This window comes from Canis lupus, chromosome 36 (assembly GCF_011100685.1).
Source record: "Canis lupus familiaris isolate Mischka breed German Shepherd chromosome 36, alternate assembly UU_Cfam_GSD_1.0, whole genome shotgun sequence".
Lineage (NCBI taxonomy): Eukaryota > Metazoa > Chordata > Mammalia > Carnivora > Canidae > Canis > Canis lupus.
Genome location: NC_049257.1, coordinates 2,251,617 through 2,272,036, shown reverse-complemented (window position 1 = coordinate 2,272,036; position 20,420 = coordinate 2,251,617). Strand labels below are relative to the sequence as shown.

At 35.6% G+C, this 20,420-nt stretch overlaps 1 long non-coding RNA gene across 1 annotated transcript; it reads left to right on the top strand.

Annotated features, from left to right (window-relative positions):
- Positions 1–3,219: 3,219 nt before the first annotated feature.
- Positions 3,220–15,652, top strand: LOC119867789. Its single transcript, XR_005384480.1, has 3 exons — positions 3,220–3,345; positions 5,606–5,689; positions 15,562–15,652. It is a non-coding gene; the product is annotated as an uncharacterized LOC119867789 (long non-coding RNA).
- The last annotated feature ends 4,768 nt before the right edge of the window (positions 15,653–20,420 follow it).

Here is a 20,420-nt window from a genome sequence, read left to right as displayed (position 1 = left end):
AATATGCCTCAGTATAAGAAAGAGGACTTGCCATCTTGTTAATAAGACAGAAGATTCAGGTAAAGCTGAACTTCCTGATAGTAAAAATAGATGAATGGAAAGAGTAAGTCAGTTATGAGGTGGCTTTTTCTTTAATACTTTCTAAAGTAGGGATCCCTGGGTGGCGCAGTGGTTTAGCGCCTGCCTTTGGCCCAGGGAGTGATCCTGGAGACCCGGGATCGAATCCCACGTTGGGCTCCCGGTGCATGGAGCCTGCTTCTCCCTCTGCCTGTGTCTCTGCCTGTCTCTCTCACTGTGTGCCTATCATAAAAAAAAAAAAAAAAAAACTTTCTAGAGTATTCGTCAGAAATGAGAGGTATCTGGAATGGAAATGGTGCTTTGCAACATTTGTACACTGCCCTGAAGTTGTTCAAGTATCTGTATATGCTTGGGAAGTATTTGAATTACATGTTAAATTCAGGTTAGTTAAGTGTTAATAATATAAATGATTATCAGCAAGAGCTGTAGGGAGACCCAGGAAGAGGGCAGGTGCTACCCTTGCCTCATGCAATGTTTTTGTTGTTTCTCTTCCTGTCACATGTAACTTTCAAAACAAGTCCAAAATCACTGAAATGATTCAAACAACATATACAATTACCAAGAGAAAACTGAACATGTGCAAATTAAAACAGACCTAGAGAATCTTTCCTTTTCTGATAAATTTACATACTAATTCAATACTTAGGGCTGATGCTGGGATAGATTTTAAGAGTTTAATGGCACTATCAGTTATTTACTGTAACCGTGTTTGGGTTTGCTTGGTATAAAACAAATTCCTCAAATAGCTCCTCTGAAATTTAAAGTTCACTACCATTTATGATATATGAAAACGAGTTGTTTTTAGCCAGTACCTCCCCACCCCCCCATATTTTATTGTACATTTCATTCACTCAGTCTCACTGTCTGGGTGATGATCATCTATGTAATATATGTTAGGGATTTTCACTTGAAGGACCATGTATCTTTAAATGTCTTCTTTTTATTCGTCCTAGTTCTAACACATGTAATTTCCCCTTTAATTTGACATCATTTAACGGCACATTACACGTCAATGATGTGATCTGTGAATATTTACAATGTTCATGTCATTTTTATTTTCTAATCCAATTTAAGTAGCTCTGCTTTTTATGACATCATGAATTCTTCAGTCTTTTTGGTCTTTTTGGGACTAATTATTCCATTAGTTCCTTTGAACTAGCTCGTGTTGTCAGTCATTTCTTCCCTTTTGATCATAAGACCTTTGCTGCCCTCCTTTGCATGTACAATCAGTCTTAGGGTTTTGCAACCAAGCTAAGAAGCAAGTGCAGTCCTCCTCCTTGCAAACTGCTAGCCACAATCGTTTCTGTTCTCAAGGCAGTCTGCAGGCAAATCTTTCTATCATAAAACCATGGCTTCTAAAGTTCTTAGCTACTGGAAACAAATTTGGGTACGTTTAATAATGATGCTTATAATAAGTGTTTTATACCAAGTACTTTCACTTGCGAAAACAGAAATTTAAGGAAAACAATAACAAAGAGTAAGAAAAACAACCAGACAAAAAACAGACTAAATTTCACTTGTCGTAATATTACATGGCACACAGTCTAGGTTTATTGTTTAATGCTGGTTTTGGCATAATTGCAAAATGTCTTAGATTCAACTTTTTAAAAAAATCTAGTCTTTCCTGATATTTTCCATATTCATTTGCCTGCTAACTTATATGAAAGTTTATAGATGTGATTAATTTTAAGCAGCACAAAGGCAAAAGAAAATTTGGAGTGATTAAAGCGTGACTTCGTCTTTAACCCTCTTGTTTACTAGGAACTTTTAACATTTCCTCTGTGATGCTACGGAGCTCTGCTGTCTGTTGCTGCCCTCTGTAGTGATGAAGAAGAGAGCACAAGATCAGCTTTGTTAAATGCAATAGAACTTGACTCTCAAAATTTTCTCCAGAATGCAAATGCAGCCTATTTGAGATTCACATACTCTGGAAATAAAAAGCCAATAGGAGTATTTTTGCATCTGATGTATTCTGCAAGCAGTAGACACTGAGAAACGTAACAAGACTACCTTTTTAGGTATCATTTTTATAATTTGCAATACAACAAATACGATCTGATAGCACCACCAAGAATATGTAGATAAAAACTAAAATTAAAATAATCTATCTAAAAAGTGGATTTATGATTTAAGATTTCAGATTGGATAGCAAGGGCTAAGAATGGTTCAGAATTTCTGCCTTTATAAGCTAAACAATCTTAAACCATTTAAGCCTCCATGAGGCTATTTTTTTTCTTTTGTCATTATTGTTTTTCAAATGGGGATAATTAACTGTAACACTAATCACTTACAAGGAATGTAGTGTAAACTATCAAGTCCTACCCAGATAGCCAGTATTTGTATTTCCTTATCTCCATTTAGTCTGATTTAACTATGAAATAGTTAAATCTATTCCTCCCTTCTCATTCTACTCTTGAACATTGATCCCACTGCCCCTTCTTCTGGGAATAAGGTTCAAGAGGATTAGTCCAAATGACAGGCAGTCGTTGAACTGAGGAGGAACTTACTAGGACATGGGAGTGTCTAGGGAGAGAGGCAACAGAAATGCATCCTCTTGAAAAGAAGGCTGGCAGAGGCTAGACAGGGCGTAGGGCCCTAGCTAAGTGGGCAGAGGCTCAGAGCAAGGAATTCTTGGCAAACTGAACCCTAACCCCTCCTATAACGGCAAGGCTATCTTCGCCGGAGCTAGGGTCAGACCTAAGAGTACGGTGGCTCACTGGAGGCACATCTAATTTCAGACCTCATCTAAAATAGTACTCTTCTTAAAACCCTCATTTATATGATACAGTCAACAGATGTGAGTTTGGGTGGCAGCACTACCCTGTACAGACTGGCTGGGCATACCATAGCCAAGTTTTTCCATTTCTCTGAGCCTCAATTTCCTTATTTGTAAAATTGAGGATAATCATGAAATAACACTGATGAAGCCCCTGGTCTAACGTTCAATATTCAAAATAGTAGGTATTTAAGAAGAGTTAACTGAATTTAAATCTGGTCAAGATGAGAGCAGAAATTGGATAAGTTAAACTGTAGGTAAGATCAATGACTTTATTTAAAAAGGGCCATAAAACTCTTTTCTGAAGTTCAGAAATTCTATGACATAGGTGATTGCCTATTCTATATGTTTCCATAGAAGAGAACTCTGGATCTCACTTTAGGAAGTTGGTACATGGCCAGGGATCTGCTCACGTACCGTGTGTCTAGGAGCCCATCGCCACGTTCATGCTTACACTGACTTAGACTTTTCAGAGACCCCATTCCTGAAGGGTAAGTTCTGCCAGAGTCTGGGTGAGACTCCAGTTTGTGGAGGTAGCGCCAGTGATTAAGTCTTCAATATTAAGAACCAGTTTGCCTAAAGGGTATATGGTATAATTAATTTTGACTGGTTTTTTTTTTTTGGTCTGGTGACATTGCCATTGGGAAGTTTTATAGAGATCTTATTTAACACTTTCAACGCGTGCAAAAAAAAAATAAATGTTCCATTGCAAATGGAACATTTGCAAAAAAATAAATGGTTCATAATGGATCATACGTTCTTTTTCTTTCTTTTAGCTTAAAAAAGAAGTGGCCAGTTCTATTTAACTTTACCATAGTCGAGACTTAAGGGGTTGGATGAAGAAAGGTTGTGTTTTGAGATAAAGCCTCTGTCTACTGGCCTTATAACACTGTCTCCATTTTCTTTTGAGAACAAGAGAAAATGTTATACATTTAAATATGTAAACTTTCATAAGTAGAAATAAGAAGTGATCATTTTTTTTCTTAACACTGTTAAAAGTGAACTTTGGATCTGGTGAAAGTAAATTTGTGGGTGCTGGTACCAGAATATCTGGATTTGAATCTCAAATTTGCTACCTTAGTTGTGTGAACTTGGGCAAATTCTTATGCATGTTTGTGCTTCAGTTTTCTCCACTTTAAATGGGACTAACTTAGTACTCATAACATTTTTTCATGAGGCGTATACAAAGTAAAGCTTGCCAAGCATCCACTTATATTTCTAGGTTTGCATGGAACCAGTATAATACAATATAAATCCCAGGCTTAGGGACAATTGCAGTTTAAACAAGAATGTCTAGGCTTTAAAAAGAGTTGCCCAGTGTTACAGAATTGATGAGTCACTATATGGTATACCTGAAATGAATATAACACTGTACATTATATTTGTTAAAAAATTATAATAAAAATAGTTTTATTATTATTTTGTTTATATAATAGTATCTAACATATTATATGCAATATAACATAATATAAATGTAATATATATATTTATATATTTTATTATATAAGTTTTCCTTGAAATGGTTATAAGGCTGTATGTTTTTTTTTTTTTTTTTTTTTTTTTTTTTTTTTTTTTTTTAAGGCTGTATGTTATGCAAAGTCCATAGCATGGTAATGTTAATTAGAAATCTCTGAAGTTTCTCAAGGGTACACCGAGTCACAGAATAGGGCAACATTCTCCAACACTTTGAGTTCAAAGTTGCTCCTTGACTATCAGATTGTTCTTCAGACAAAGCATTCAGCAGTTTGATGAAGGGTGTCTTCATTTTTTTAGGGATATTTTATAGAATATGAGTCTCAAAATCCTGTGCATGTTACATTATTGGTGACTGGATGCTTGTAAAAAGTTCAGGTGGTTGTTGGTAGTCAGCCTCCTTGGTGATGCCTCCTATTTTTTAGTGCCCTCTTTTGTAGTGTGCAATTTAATCAATGTTTTAACTGTGAGTCAAAAGTACATATTTTATGAATTCTCCTTAAAGGTTTACGATTTTTTCTTTTACTACTAATATACAAAATGACCATTTTATGTCTCTAATGATTGTGTCTCAATAGCCCAATACAATTACTAATAGAGAACTACATGGTCTGAAATGAGCTCTAATATAATTATTTCTGTCCCTGGGTTGTGGGTAATTCAATCTTCAGTGCTGATGTACTCAGTTAAACATGGTGGATTTACATACCTACAGTCATAGGTACGTATCTAAAGAGGCCAACTAGTATCATGAATAATAATCATTTCATTTTGCTATTTATCTAGTAAAAATCTGGATTCTGAAAGCCTTATATGATTTTTCTCAGGTGCTCAATATTAATGAAGGAGAAGAAATTTATATGAATTACTTATGCTTATAGGTAATTGAAAACAGAGTTTGACAAAAAGTAGAAATGGAACTTCAAAGTTTGTGTATTAAAATTTATTTTTTTTCCAAATGAATTTATGAAAAAACTATTTCTCAAATAATTTTCACAGACAGCTAATGTTTGTTCTTTATTGTGCTGAAATTTCTGGTTTATTATACATTCTTGGTAAGGTAAATACAAAAATAAATCTATACAAATGACTGAGAAAGAATAATGATGATGTGCTTTGACCTTGTTAAAGTAGTTATTCTGCAGTTCTAGTTTAAGTAGCCTTCTACTCATTTTTTATACTTCTCTATAATTTCAAGAATTTAGCATATTAAATTGGCTTTGTACTAAGGAAAATTTTGGATTGACTACTATGTTTATACATTTGTTTAACACCAAGGTTGCCAAAATACAAGGGCTACAGCAAACAGAATGAATCATGAAGACTATTAATTGAGTTTTTGCTACCAAACGCATCTATTCAGTAAGTATAGCCCAAATACTTATAGATCCAACTGGCTTAGAATATTTTTTCCACTTTCTGCTATGGTGCCTGAAATGTCTATAATTAGAGATATTCCTCTGGGTTCAGGCATTATCACAATTGTTATCTGGAAGTTTAAGCTGTTACTGCACATTGGCCCAGGGACACGTATGAGTCTGCCCAATGTGTAGCTTAAACACTACTTTAAAAGGAAAAAAAATAGTAAGTTGGAATGGAAAAATCTCTGTTCACGGATTATTCTGCAAAGAGTAATTTGGGGTGGCATAAACAATGTAAGGTTTAGCTCTGATATAAAAAGTCATTATAACTCTAATTTGCTTGCTATTGAGTCTAAGTTTCATCCTTTATGAAAAGAAAAAGGTATCTCTTAACCTAAAATTAAAAATACATAACTTCTTTGGGCTTGGTAAGATTCCCTCATTCTTTTTTTTCTTTTTTTTTAAGATTTTATTTATTTACTTGAGAGAAAGAGCAGGAGCAGCTGGTCAGGGGTGGAGGTGGGACAGAAGCAGACTCCCTACTGAGCAGGGAGCCTGAGGTGGAGCTTGATTCCAAGACACTGAGATTATGACCTGTGCCAAAGTCAAACGCCTAACTGACTGAGCCATCCAGATGCCCCAAGATTCTGGCATTCTTATATAACATTCACATTTCAAGTTTATTCATATATTATTCTCACATTATAATTTTTTGCCTAATCTTTGAAAGTTTCATAGTTAAGAAAATGACTACTTTTGAGTCCTAAATTAATGATTTCTGACCAGAGACAGAATCAACCATAAATATATTATTTTAGGTTTTTTACTTTTCCCCAGTAGACATGATTGATGTACTTTAGTTTGCTTTCCTTTTGATCAATGACTCATATTTAGGAGATGGTATACCAATAGAAATACGGTTTTTATGAAATTAGGCCACTCATTTTATAAAATTTTAAATTCATCTTCAAAAAGGATGCTTAACTTATATACTCAATAGTACAGTCTCCCTAGTTTTGGGGCACTCATTCTTTTTTTTTTTTTTTAAGATTTTATTTATTTATTCATGAGAGAGAGAGAGAGGCAGAGGAAGGAGCAGGCTCCACACAAGGAGCCCAATGTGGGACTCGATCCCGGGACTCCAGGATCAGGCCCTGAGCCGAAAGGCAGGCGCTTAAATGCTGAGCGACCCAGGCATCCCATGTGGCACTCATTCTTTTAATTAAGTGATTTACCAAATATTTATTATATCTCTTTTGGCCACTGGCTATTTATAAGTCCATTATTAGGGTTGGTGTAGGGACAGGATGACTCAGAGTTAAATAAAATATGGCTTCTGGTCTTTAAAACATTTTCAGTTTAAAGGAAGAGACAGTTTGTAGACAGTTTGTGCACAATTAGCAGTGGAGAATAATTGAAATACAAAGATAGGGTTCTTCAGTAAGAAGGTTAAGGCCATATTTCAAACCTAGAGTATTTGTTATAATATAGCCTTCCAAGTTGTTTTCCAGAAAGTAGTATGGAAATGTAATAAAAGAGACCATTTCTAAAATTAAAAAAATATATATATAAAAACAATTACTTTTCTCATAAAAATAAACATTCTTTTTCTGAAAATAAAACAAAATTTAAAAAAGAAAACCTGTAACCTTGTACTGTAAACAATTTTAAATTCGTTAATACTTTTCCCTCCTTGTAGACATATATATTTTTTCTTTAAGGGCCATGCTAAAAAACTGTTCTGTATCCTACACTTTAACTTAATATCTTACAAACTTCCTTCTATGATTATAAAATATCTTGGATAACATTTGCCTATTTATCATTTGTTTATTCATCTAATTAAAAAGATACTGAGAATTTCCTACATCCTAGGCATGGTCATTATCCAAAGATACAATTATATATTTAAAAGTTTGTGGTGCTGATGATACCAAATTATACTAGAATTTAGTGAAGAAGAATGGGTTAAATAAATGAAGATAAGGAAAATATAAATATTTCCTCTTTATTTAATCATTGCTGAGGATGTTAACTAAGTATCTGGAGAACAAATGTGTTCGGTGACCTGCAAGATGAAGTTACTGAGAGTTACTTATATTTTCTCTGCTTACAAAACAGAAGATGTGTCTATTTATTACAAACATAGACAAGATTATATAACAGACTTGAAGGTATAATAGAGAACTGTACATTTATAGGTTCAAGTCCTGGTTCCATCATCCAAGAGCTGTATGACCTTGGGTAAGTTAATTACTAAGAATTGGTGGAAGACTTTCCACTCACTACTGGCCAGGCCCTAGAATTCTAGCTCAAAGGACTCCACAGTAGGTAAAGAAAATTATACTTTACTGTCTCCATATGATTCTGATAATCTAAAACAGGAAAGCATGAATAGAATACAGGTAGAAATCACAGAGGGCTATATTTCTTACTAAAGTTATATGTTTTCAATCTACAATCGTTAGTTACAATTTTTATAAACATCTGTTTGTTATCCATCCATCCATCCATCCATCCATCTATCCATCCATCTATCCATCCATCCATTGTAGGGGCCCAGGGCAGGCTGCCCCAAGATGGACCACTTTGGCATAAAGATTATCTCAAATTAAAAGTTGTCAAAACCCAGCAGATGCAAGAAAAGCTCTCTGCCTCCCCAAACCTACCTACATTTACATTGGAAAGGAGAGCCTATACCAAGAAGAAAGCTATTAACAATGACTCTTTTGACCGAAGAACTTTTATCTGCATAATTAGGGCAACCTTTGTTTTTCCAAATATCTTCTTTCATCTTCTTGCTAATGGTCTTTCTCTCCTTTGTATCCTTAGACTTAACCCTTTCCTTAGCTCAGATAAACTTCATGTTGCCTCATTGTGTCTGGAATGTCATGTTTGTGTGGATTCCCCATACACATGCTATTAAATTTGATTTTCTCCTGTTAATCTGTCTCATGTCAATTCGAATCTAAATCCAGCTAGAAGGACCATAGGCCAGAGGAAGACTTTCCTCCTTAACATACCCACCTAACTCTCTCTTTTTCTCTCTCTGTCTCATCTATCTAATCAACATTACAATACTTTTCCTAGATAAAGGGATGTGGACTTTGAATACACTGCAGAGAAAGAGACAGAGAGGAAAGAAAATATTCTTTTCATAAATATAAGAGCAAATATGCATTGGGATGTGTTTGCGGGTCCCAATTTTTTTCCCCAAATATTTCCTTGTGCAGTTCTTGTTGACTTACTTGTGACTTTTTTTTTTTTTTTTTTAACCTACCCAAACATTAATGTACCAGAAAGCTTGTTAAGTGGGAGAGGGTATGCTCTCTAGTTGGGTGGGACTGCTCCATATGTATCAAGAAACTAAAGGGAAATAGAAAGCTCTTCACTTAAAATTAGTGTTCAAAACAGAGAGTAATTAGGTTTCAAAGAAAACTCAGTTAAAGTTGTTCTGTGACTACACTATTAGAATTAAGAGGTAACTGAGATTTCCCAAGTGATAACAGATAATTTGCCATTTAGCCAGTAATGAGGTTTTAAAAAAGATGCTCAACAAGATACCAGCAGTAACTAGATGGGCATTTCTAGAAGGTCCACCCAGTGTGCATTTATTCCTTTATCCTTATCAAAGAGACAAATTGTCTAATGTATTGTACCCTCAGTAGTCATCATTATTGCCCCCCAAAAGGTTCCTATTGACCCTAACCATCTCTGACTATTTCTTACTCACGGACTATTCCTAGTTTTCTGCTGAGCTGTTCTGTCATAAACCATCAGAGCCAGATGTGATGGGATCGTACAGAGAAATAGAAATCATAACATTCAATGTTGTAGTAATTACATTTTTACTTGGAATATCCAGAGAAATATGATGCAATCTTTAAATGCATATGCAAATCATGTGCAAATCATATGCTAATACATGTGTGGCCCGCCTAACTATTACATATAACTGAATGCAGCCCTTGGGAAAATCTTATTGGAGATCATTGGTCTAATGAAAATTGCTGCTGCACGCTAATTATAGTGACATGTGTGCTGCTGTATTGCCCCTTAGTGGTGAGGGGGATGACAGAGGTTAGTTGAAGTTAGAAGACTGACAGAATTATGTCTGTGATCATAGAAGTAAATACCAAATATCTCTATTCTCTAAAATCCAATTTTTATGGCTTTACATCTAAATTGAAATGTAATACTGGATAACTACTGACAATGTGTTCAGAAGAATAGGAGTCCAGAAGACAGACATAAATTTCCACTTGACTCAGTTTAATCTTTCTTTGCTGTCGTGTTTTCGGGAACTTCTCCTCTTTTTACCAGTTACTAACTCCCTGAAAACACACAGATTATAGAAATCTACTCTAAATAGGAGAAGTAATTCTACATTTGCATTCCCAAAATATGCCAAGTGCTAAAAAGATTTAATAATTTCTTTGCAACAGGTAAATCCAGGCTGCACTCTGTTCAGGCTATATGACCTTGAGCAAGTCTCTTAACGTCTCTGAGTCTTTAGTTACTCAATATGAAAATATTATGATAAAGTACATACTTCCTTGTGTAGTTAAAGAATCACGTGAAATACTATTTTGTAGAGCCTAGGATATGAAGATAAGTGTTCATGAGCCTATCATTGTATGTAAAATGAGTGATTATTAAAATTGTTTTTTAGACCTAAATATCTTTTCTAGTATAGCCTGATTTTTAATTTATGATATTTGCATTTCCTAATTAGAGAGATATTCAATATCTGAGAGATGGCCCATTCTTATTTAAGCTATAAACTAAGAAAAAAACAAAAAAATTACTTTCAGTTATGTAGAATATTAAACAGGCATCTAATGTGTGATAGTATGTAGGAGTTCTCATACCACCATTTAAGACTTATGACTAAGAGATGAAGAGGTTGAATTGTGGGGGGGGGGGGAGAATGAAAGAATTACCTTAATTATTCATTAACCTAATTAGCTTAATTAATTTAAGCAGTTTCCCTGCTTGAAAGAAGTACTTTCCTGAACTTGTTCAGAAATTACATCTACCTTCATTAAAGCCGAAATAGACATAAAATGTTTAGTGGTTAGCTTATAAGAGAGAGAGTTCAGGAATCAAAGGATTTGCCAATCTTGTTCCTCAGGAAATAGCTCCTGGAAAGGATCCCTTGATTTCTAAGACCTATTGATTCTTGCCAGGCTTCTTCAGGTGTCTTGTTAAAAGATAGTATTTTGCCATTTCTAGAACCATTCCAAGTTGCAGAATTAAGCACGTTCAAGAGCTTCTTGAAGCTTTGGATAAAACCAAGAATATTAAGATTGTGGGGGAAAATTCACTGGGTTTCTAGCTGTACAATATGTAGTTATTTTTAAGTCTCAAAAAGGGAGCCATTTTGTTGCACTAGATAACTACGCATGTAAACCCGCCTTACACTAGGCGTAAGTTTGGCTCATTGAATATCTCTGCCTGTTTTCATTTAGACACATAGTAGATAAGGAAATATAAGGGATAACCAGCTCTTTATAAATATAACAAAGAAAGATTTTGAAACTAACCGCATGTTAGGTCTTGATCCATCGAAAGTTATTTTATATATAGTGTTTGTTTACTATTAGCTTTCAGGTTTATCTTCAGCAATGAACAATTTTTCTTACCACACAAGCAGCCTTAAGAACAGTCCTTCCTCAGCACTTCTCTGTGATGAGGATAATGACAGCAAATACAACTTTTTTTTTTTTTTTTTTGCGTGACCCTTTTACTGAATGTGTTCTGTTTGACATCTTAAAAATTAAATATAGGGTTGTATCATGATGGACACCAAGTTGTGTCTTGAATCAAATGTCACATTTTCCCTTCACACAGATGACTTAATTACTAAAAATAAAGTCATTGCCCAGTTCTTAATGACTTAATTATTTGAAAGCAAATTGATTTATCCCTTTTTATCTCAATAAACTCTTTACTTCCTGTGTTAAGCAGGAGGAAGTATGTTATGAAATGAAATTGAAGGTTTAAATATGTTTGATCACAGTTTACTCCTACTCTAAAATGTGTGAAGCCAACAGATTCAGCACTTTTAGCTTCAGGAAATGCTTGACTCTCTGCAAGGCATGTAATTGAGCGTACCTGTGGTACAGGACTATGTCTAATCAGTCGACTGTGTAGCTGGGTAGAGTCAAGTGCCATTCATCTGCCTCCCCGGAGACTTGTGGAAACAAGAAGGAGGAGCGGGCGCAAGACAGAGATATATAACCATGTTGACCACTGAAGTTCATGGCTAACAGCTTAATTATCTAAGTTCAGCTATCACTCAGAAACAAACCTGTGCAATTTATGCACATTTCATAATTTACAATAGAAATAGCATAATGCTAAGGATGGGGCTGCTAGAATTAGAATCTACAGTAAGTGTGTTTAATTTAATTTTTCTAATTATATTTCTAATAGCTTAAATATCTGCACTGATAAAACGGTTAACCACCTGCATTTAAATGCCACCTGATGCGTTTATTTTGGAACAGTAACAGATTGGTATAATTTGAGCTCAAGTTCCTCTGAAAAGTCTTCTATTAATGGGTCCTAAATTAATCTTTGTGCTTGATCTGCAAATGATGTAATAAGGCAACAGTCATTGTGAGAGCTGCCATTCCACGATAATATCCTGAGGTGGGGGTTTTTTTCAGTTCAAACTTGGATCAGTGGATAGTTAAATTAAAAATAGAAATTTGTACTGGCATTTCCATTTTCCTATGGAACTTCAATGTTGGAATAGTGCCTGGCTTTAAAAAAAAAATCAATTCAGTGAGATGTTTGCATAGCACTATGTGAGGAAGGTTAGGTGAATATGCACTACACCTACTGGACCAAGTGAGCAAACATGTGTAGGATGCGTCTATTTGCATATAGTTTCTATATGTTCCATACATTTTGGGTTGAGGATATAAAATATAATGTGACTTAAACTAACTCAGTGCTCAAGCAGTACAAAGTCTAACCTTTTGAAAATCTAATGAATGATATAGATCCTTTCCTCCTTTCTCAAAAAAGAACTTAAAAATGCACAAAGAAAGCATCAGCATTTCATCAAGACAGTCAAATGAAAGCATTCTATTTCCTCTTGTTTAGAAATGAACTTAGTCCTGGCAAAGCTCAGAGAAGTGAAAAGATCAAATAGGCCACCTTGTGCATCCTTAGACACACAATTCTATTTGAAGACTTTAAGTCTTAAGATACTGAAAGTGAAGACTTCTGAAGCTCCGAGTCTAATGATACGACTCTCACTGAACTGGTGCATAGTCCTGGTTGAAAATGCAGTCATTCAGGGTAACGCAACCACGGGGCACGATGCGGTAGGCCCGCAGAAGTTCCCGTGCTGACTGCAGGGTGGTTTCAACGAACAGTGGGGATGATGATACAGATGATTGTCACTATAGAATCTATTATAATCTTTTTAGTTGAATATGATACAGCATAAAGTTGAGCTGGGAATCATGAGCATAGGTGTTGCGGCTAGCTAGCCCTGATGCAAATGTGTGACCTTGATTAAGTCATTTAACCAAGACATTATGGTTTTCGCATCTGTGAAGTGTGTGGAAGTTCAACAAAACGATCTCGCAGGATAAAATTTCTGTATAGACAGACACAGCGTTGTGAGGGGGAGAAAACACGAGCTTTGGAAACCGCGGGACCTGGCTTAGTATTTAGACTGTAATCACCTATTATCCATGTGATTGTTCCAGATCAACCTCTCCCATCCTCGCTTTTTTTCAAATGCATTTGGCATAATTAAACTGATCCAACAGAGCTGTAGTCAAGATTAAAGGGTAATGGTCTTTGGCTCATAGTAGGTACTTAAATATTTGTTCACTCGGCTTCATTGTGACTATTGCATTACAAGACTATGGAAGAATGTGGCAGGAGGGACAGAAGGCACGTCTGTAGCCAGGGATGACGTGAGCAGAAAAGTATGTACAGGTTCATAGCAGCGACTCCTTGCAGGACCGTCACAGCAGCCTTTGTCCCTCACCTCACAGGGCGAATGGATGGTGTCCTTCTGAAACTGAAATCCTTATTTTGCAAGCTCGTCCTGTGTGTCAGGCGGACTTGTGTGAGCTCATGAAGACACTGCAGGAGGCTAAAGCAATGGCTCCTCTCTGGGAAACTGCTCATCGAGGATTTTGTTGTTCTGGCCACAACTGTGTTCTCAAGAAGGACTGGGTGGCAAGGCTGCAGATTTCCCATACTGTTAAGGGCCTTCTTTGTAGCACTCTGTGGAACTATAAGGCAAAACAAATACTGTATCTTATATGAGAATCTCCCAGCAAATGTAAAATGGCTGAAGGTTCACTTTTCCTAGATAGTTTGAATTCTTTCCTCTCTTTGGCAGAAAGAATGGAGCTCACTGAAATATATAATTATAGGAAACCATGTTCTGGATTGACAGTGGGGAGAAAAATGGCATGCATGACTCCTGTTTGGACAGGGGTGACTATTGGAGAGGAAGTCAACCTTAAATGGCACTGAGGAGCAGGATAATGAAGCATGAATTGACAGGTGATGGGATAGATCTAAAACATTTGAAGGGCCTGTGTAATAAAATGAGTGAAATAGGTTGACTCGATCAAGGGACATTATGGGAAATTATGTCTTTACTGTACTATTTGTTTCTGTGATGAATGAAGAACTCTATTTCCTTGACTCAGGTTTAAGATCTTTTTTCTAGGTATAATTTCTTCCAAATCTACTTTGGGGAAAAAAAGAGATTCATTTGTAAAGTATTATTATATTTGTCTCCTGGTCCAAACTCTGTATGTCATTTTGTGCTACCCAAGATGAATATTGTGGTAATGATGGTCTTATTTTCTTTCCCTAGTAGGAAAGAAAAACAATTCCAAGCAATGGTCAGTTTTGAGACCATCAGAAATAGCCAGTATATGTCAAAAACCTATTTGCAAAGAATTACTTAGAAATTTCTTTCGTGATAAATGGATAGGGTAAAAAAGTATGCCAATTTGGATGCAAGTCATTCTTGGTATTAAGGATAATGATGCTTCTTTACTCTTTGCAATATTTTTACTTTCCACCAATAGCATATCCTGGCCTAGGACTTGCCAATGAAGTAGTGTTTGCATCCTATTCCATACAAGGGTTACCAGCCTTCTTAGAAGATAAGTTGATTTTAATTTCTTTGAAGCCTTGGTATCACTGAGTGGAGAACAGCAGTGGTGAGGCAGAGAGATCTCAGAAGGGCTGAACTGGTGACAAAGGACTACCTAAGTGGACCAGGGATACGGGCTATGCTGCCAATTACTCTCCTCTCCCTTCTGGAATAAGGCCAGACCACCAAAGGACATGTGTCAGGAATCAGCTAATGGGTCTACTTGTTGAGATTTCAAGATCGACTGGTAACAACAACTTATTTGCAGATACTTTGCCTATGTGAGAAGTGACCTATCTGCTCTGTTTAATTGGGTGAAAATAAAGATGATCATTCAAATCCAATTGATATTTGAATACGCTTTTAAAGCACTATAAAGATGAATGTTCCTGCTGTTGAGAAAAGCTTAATCAAAAAAACAATGAAATTTATTGAAAATGTTGAAATCACTATGTTCCCCAAACCTGTTCATTGTTCTCATGATAAAATCTGACCCTTTTTGACTTTTCCGATTCACATCAGCCATCACCCAACTGGTTCAGTGTGCTGTCGCTTCTCCTTCAAGTGTCTCCTAGACCTGGCTGCTTCTTGCTATTCCCACCAAAACTACTGTCTTAGTTGGGAATCCTAGCAACTTCTCCAGGGATAGTCTCTTAATGGGTCTTACGGCTCTGATTTCTGTCTGAAAGGCATCCCTCACTTTACTTCTGCTTTCCTTTCTAAAGGACCCTACTACCTGGACACAGCTCTCTTGGTGCCAGATCTGAGGGAGGATGAGGGAAGTGAGGCCCAGAAACAGAAATTATCATGGAGGAGTCAAGTTGGAGATGAGAAGTAAGATGGTAAATGTTTCCCTTTGACCTCTTTGAATCATATACATTTTTTAATTCATTGAGAGGAGAAATTTTCTTAGAATCATTCTTTTTTAATAATACAAAGGTTTTTTTTAAATTAAATCACTTTATCTTTTCTTTGTACAGAGGATTGGCATGTGTAACAGAGACTTTGGAATCAGAAATTATGTTTATAGCTTGTCCCCTTAAAGCAGTTAACTAGCTATAGTGCCTCAGTTTCTGAGCTATGAGTTTTACTGACCTCTCCAGGCTAACTTAATGCAGTTACACTGAATTTGTTTCTAATTCTGGATCAAGTCATGGGTTCTCCTCCCCCAAACCTTCTTACATGTTGTTTCCTCTGTCTGGAACATTCTATCATAATTTAACGTTAACCAACTACTTCCCACCTCCATCCATATACATACATACATACATATACCTAATTTTCATCATCCTTCTGGCCTTAGCTTAAATGACACCTCCTACTGGAAGCCTTCTTTGATACTTAATTGAAGTTAAACGCTTCATCCATTGACTCCCATGTGGCCCTATACTTCTTGTATCATGAGAAATCTTACTGAACGATGTACTTATGTCTTCTCAAAAAGACCATCAGCTCTGAGAACAAAGGTGTGCCCCTCCTTCCCCCTACTCTATCCTTGACCCCTAACCAAGCCCCTGGGAACCTGGAAGTCACTCCGAATATTTGTGGAATGTTATCCTCAAATATGTTTGCTATTTGACAGAGTCACATATTCAACATCTCACCAGCACCAGGTGCACTGTAGAACAACAGTCTGGCACACAGCAGCTACTCATCAACGTCTGTTCAAAGAAAGATCATGCAAATGTAGGACAAAGTGAATGAGTGAGTGAAGTGGTAAGAACACAAAAGTCCCTCCTTCTACAATATCCCTTCCTAAACTTGAAATCCTGAATAATGTTGTTTGTTGAATTGCTATCAATTCTCCATCATAGAAGCCGGGCCCTGGGAGAATGAAAGATAGAAAATGACAGGAAGCTGAGCAGGTTCCAGTTTGAGGACAGGGCATCTTTAGGAGAGAAACAGTGAAGACACCAGGAAACAAGAGGGGAGGCAAAAGAAGGAAGAGACAGAAAATGAATGAAACCTCCTGCTTCTATTCATTATTTGACTCCCAGTTGAGGCCAGTGAGCGATTCTTTATTTTTACTCCCCAGGGAAACATTTTGGGAGGCTTCCGTAGCAAGGACCACAAAAACAAAGAAGACACATGCAAGCTCAAGAAAATGAAATCAGTGTTTAATTACTAAATATTCTACCTCTAAAATTAAAGAAAAAAAGCTTAAATAATTCAGTTTGATTTGGTCTCATTAGTCTGATTTCCTAGTATTTAGCCTTAATTATGTGATACATAAGCCCTAATTATGTGGTACATATACAGTGTGCTCTCTAAAGTTAAAGATCAGAACGGATACTGACTTAAATGATAAAATATGTTAAATTATTAATGATAATTAATCTTACAAAATAGGCATAATTAGTTTAAGTACTTTAGATATTATTCTTAATAGCATTACAAATAATATGACACAGTTTGATCATTTTAAAAATAATTTATCGGGAAGCAAGGCTAGGCATGCAGTGTTTTTTTAGTCAAGAGGGCCAAGGGATTGCTTGGTGCTGTCAAAATATCTAGGTGTCCTCCTTGAAAATGAGAGTTTGCTTTAACCCATTAAGTGCTGTGTTCTAAGCAAAATGGATATGTTGTTTCCAAAGGACAATTTTGTTTTTCATGGATATAACCATCTTTACAAATACAAATGCATTTAACAGTTTGGGGGGATATTCTTTGCTCAATGCATTCTGGGTATCGTGCCATGAGTTGTCAGCATTGTTCAGTTTATTTTAGTGTTTCACCTTTTAACTGCTGATTTTTTTTGTTTTCTACTGAAATCAATTTAAAATTTATTCAGTTTTGATGCCATAGATCAAAGCCTTTTGTGTTTACTCTTTCTCCTGTCCCGTGCTGTTTTCATTTGATATCTAACATGGAGTTAAACTCTGAAAATTTCAAGAGGAACATAAAAAGAATATAGTTTGCCTTTAAAGTACAATTTTGAAATGGGTGTCTCCTTACTGAATGGGCAATGCATGGAATCAGATAATTGTTCATCTCTGCTAAGTGGAGTTTAGTGAGGAACATAAGATGACAAACCACAGATCAGAAATCATATTACTTGCTCTGTAGGTCTTACTACAGTTTTCCAGCCCCAAGTAGGAATAATCTTGCTGAATACTACTGAGGAAAGTTCATGTAGTCCAACTGCGGAACTAAAGTCGTACAGGAAAAGTTTTTAATATTAGGACTTTGGCTTTTGATGGCTTCCTTCCACAATTTTCCAACCAAAACGATTCTTCCACACACCCCATTCACCATTTAATGTGTTCCTCAGAGCTCCCATTGCTGACATTTTGAGCACACTTCTTCCCAGTATCCAGTCTCCCCAATTAGATTTAGGGAGTGTTGACCTAATATTCATTTAAAGTCGGCTGTACTGAGTAAACACTTGTTAAGGACAGAGATGAAGGCTGGCTTCTGAGTGGGAAGGCTGGCGAACGTGGGGTCAGTCAAGGAAAGGAAATCGCAACACTGTCATAATGATCTACTGAGAGGACTCTAAGAATTGCTGCAGTCACTCCCATGCATTTTAAATTTTTAAATCAAGGACGTCTGGGTGGCTCAGCGGTTGAGCATCTGGCTTTGGCTTAGGGCATGATCCCAGTAGGGGATCGAGTCCCACATCAGGCTCCCTGTAAGGAGCCTGCTTCTCCCTCTGCCTATGTCTCTGCCTCTCTGTGTCTTTGAATGAATGAATGAATGAATGAATAAATAAATAAATAAATAAATAAATAAAATATTTTAATACATAAATAAATAAATTTTAAAATCAACAACAGCAAGCTTTCTTCATGGGAGATCTTGTATAGGATCTCAGTATGTAAAGCAGGTAAACGTGTATGTTAGGAATCAATGAGAACAATAAGGGTATTTGCTTAAAAAAAAGGGAAATGTAAAACTCGAATATTACACATGGCAATACCACTCAACCTCAGCATTTAATTGATTTTTCATTTTGTATTAGTTGTAGGATTTCAAAAAAATCCACCCAGGTAATTTGCAATAGAGTTTAACAGATTTTATGCTCATTTTATACAGATGGCCTTGAATATGAGACTACTCTTCAATGGATTATGGCAACATCAACGGAAGAAACTTTCATTTGAGGTGTGGAAAGAAGCAATTGTTGGAACTGTTGGTTCCTATAGTTTTGTTTAATCACATTTTATTGTGATCTATATGCTGATATATTGTGAATAATTTTATACAAGATATCCTTATGAAACTCTTTACTGCATATTTCATATTGCTTAGGACATACATTTCATCATAATATGTACTCTTTATGAGATCTCTGATGAGAAATTCCTGTTGAACTTCATATCAAAACGGATGGAGGTTTTAAGCCTAAAAAAAGAAAAAAAAAGTCTCATGAACATTGTGTATCGTGTAACTGTGCAATATTTTTTATTTTGGCTGCAAAAAACCTTAGAGTCATCAATCATGGCCAGGTACTAGAGGTGTGTGTCTCTTTATACCATAAACTTTTAGCCTCTTTGCCAGTCTCTATTTTCTACTTGCTTGGGCTTCTTTTGTATATTTGTTTTCCAAATTTCTAAATTTGCGATTGGATAAGTCACCTTGAATATTATCTGGAAAAAAAAAAAACAGGTCAGGAAAACATAAATAATGGAAAATTTAAAACAATCTTTGTTTCTCCCACTGACTTTCCCACTTGCAAAGAATTAGTGCCTAATTCATTCTTTCATCGTCAGACTTGGGAGAGTGTCTGCATTTAATAATTCTATATCTCCATTTATAAAATTTCCATAATCATCTATTGATTACTAATAAAAATATATGACAAAGGCATTTAATGATGCAGTTCTCTTTTACACTTATTTACCATCTCAAAAATTTACAGAACCTACTCTATTTAGTAATTATACTACAGCATGCAGTCATTCTTGTATTGTTCTTTGTCCTGGAATGCTTTTTCCCCAACTTGTTAGTTTTGACTCAAATATCACTTCCTCTCTGAAGGCTTTTATAACTTTGCCAGAAGTGGTAATCACTCTCCTTTTGAATTTTTTAATATAATTAGCTTCAAAACTTTATATAACTTCTTACCAAACTGTATCTTAGTTATCCATTAATATAAATGTTTACCCTGAAATTCTGCGATCTCCTTATGGATAAAGAAGGAGTTGCTTTCATCTTTGTGTCTGATGTATCATGAATGTTTGATATTCTTAACTAAATAAATGCTGTTAAACAAATTAAAAACAATTGACTCTCAGTCCAATTTTTTCAGTAGCTTAAATTATAAAAATAGCCCACATGGCTGATGTGATTTTCGGTAACTTTGGCTTATTTCTAGTGTTATTTTTATTGTTAGAGATGAATTTTTAAAAGTCTCTGTGGTTCTTTTCTTAAATTTAAAGATAACTGGTCTGATTAAAGTCTTTCCTGTTTCCGAAACTTGTAAGAATGCTAATAAGCATTTTTAAGATTAAAAAATGTGTCAACATGAAACTAAATATACACATATATGATATATGTGCTTAAATAAATAAACAGAAAAGCAACAAGCTAAGCTGTATAATATTTGCAATTGTACAAATAGAGCTAAAATCAACATTACCTT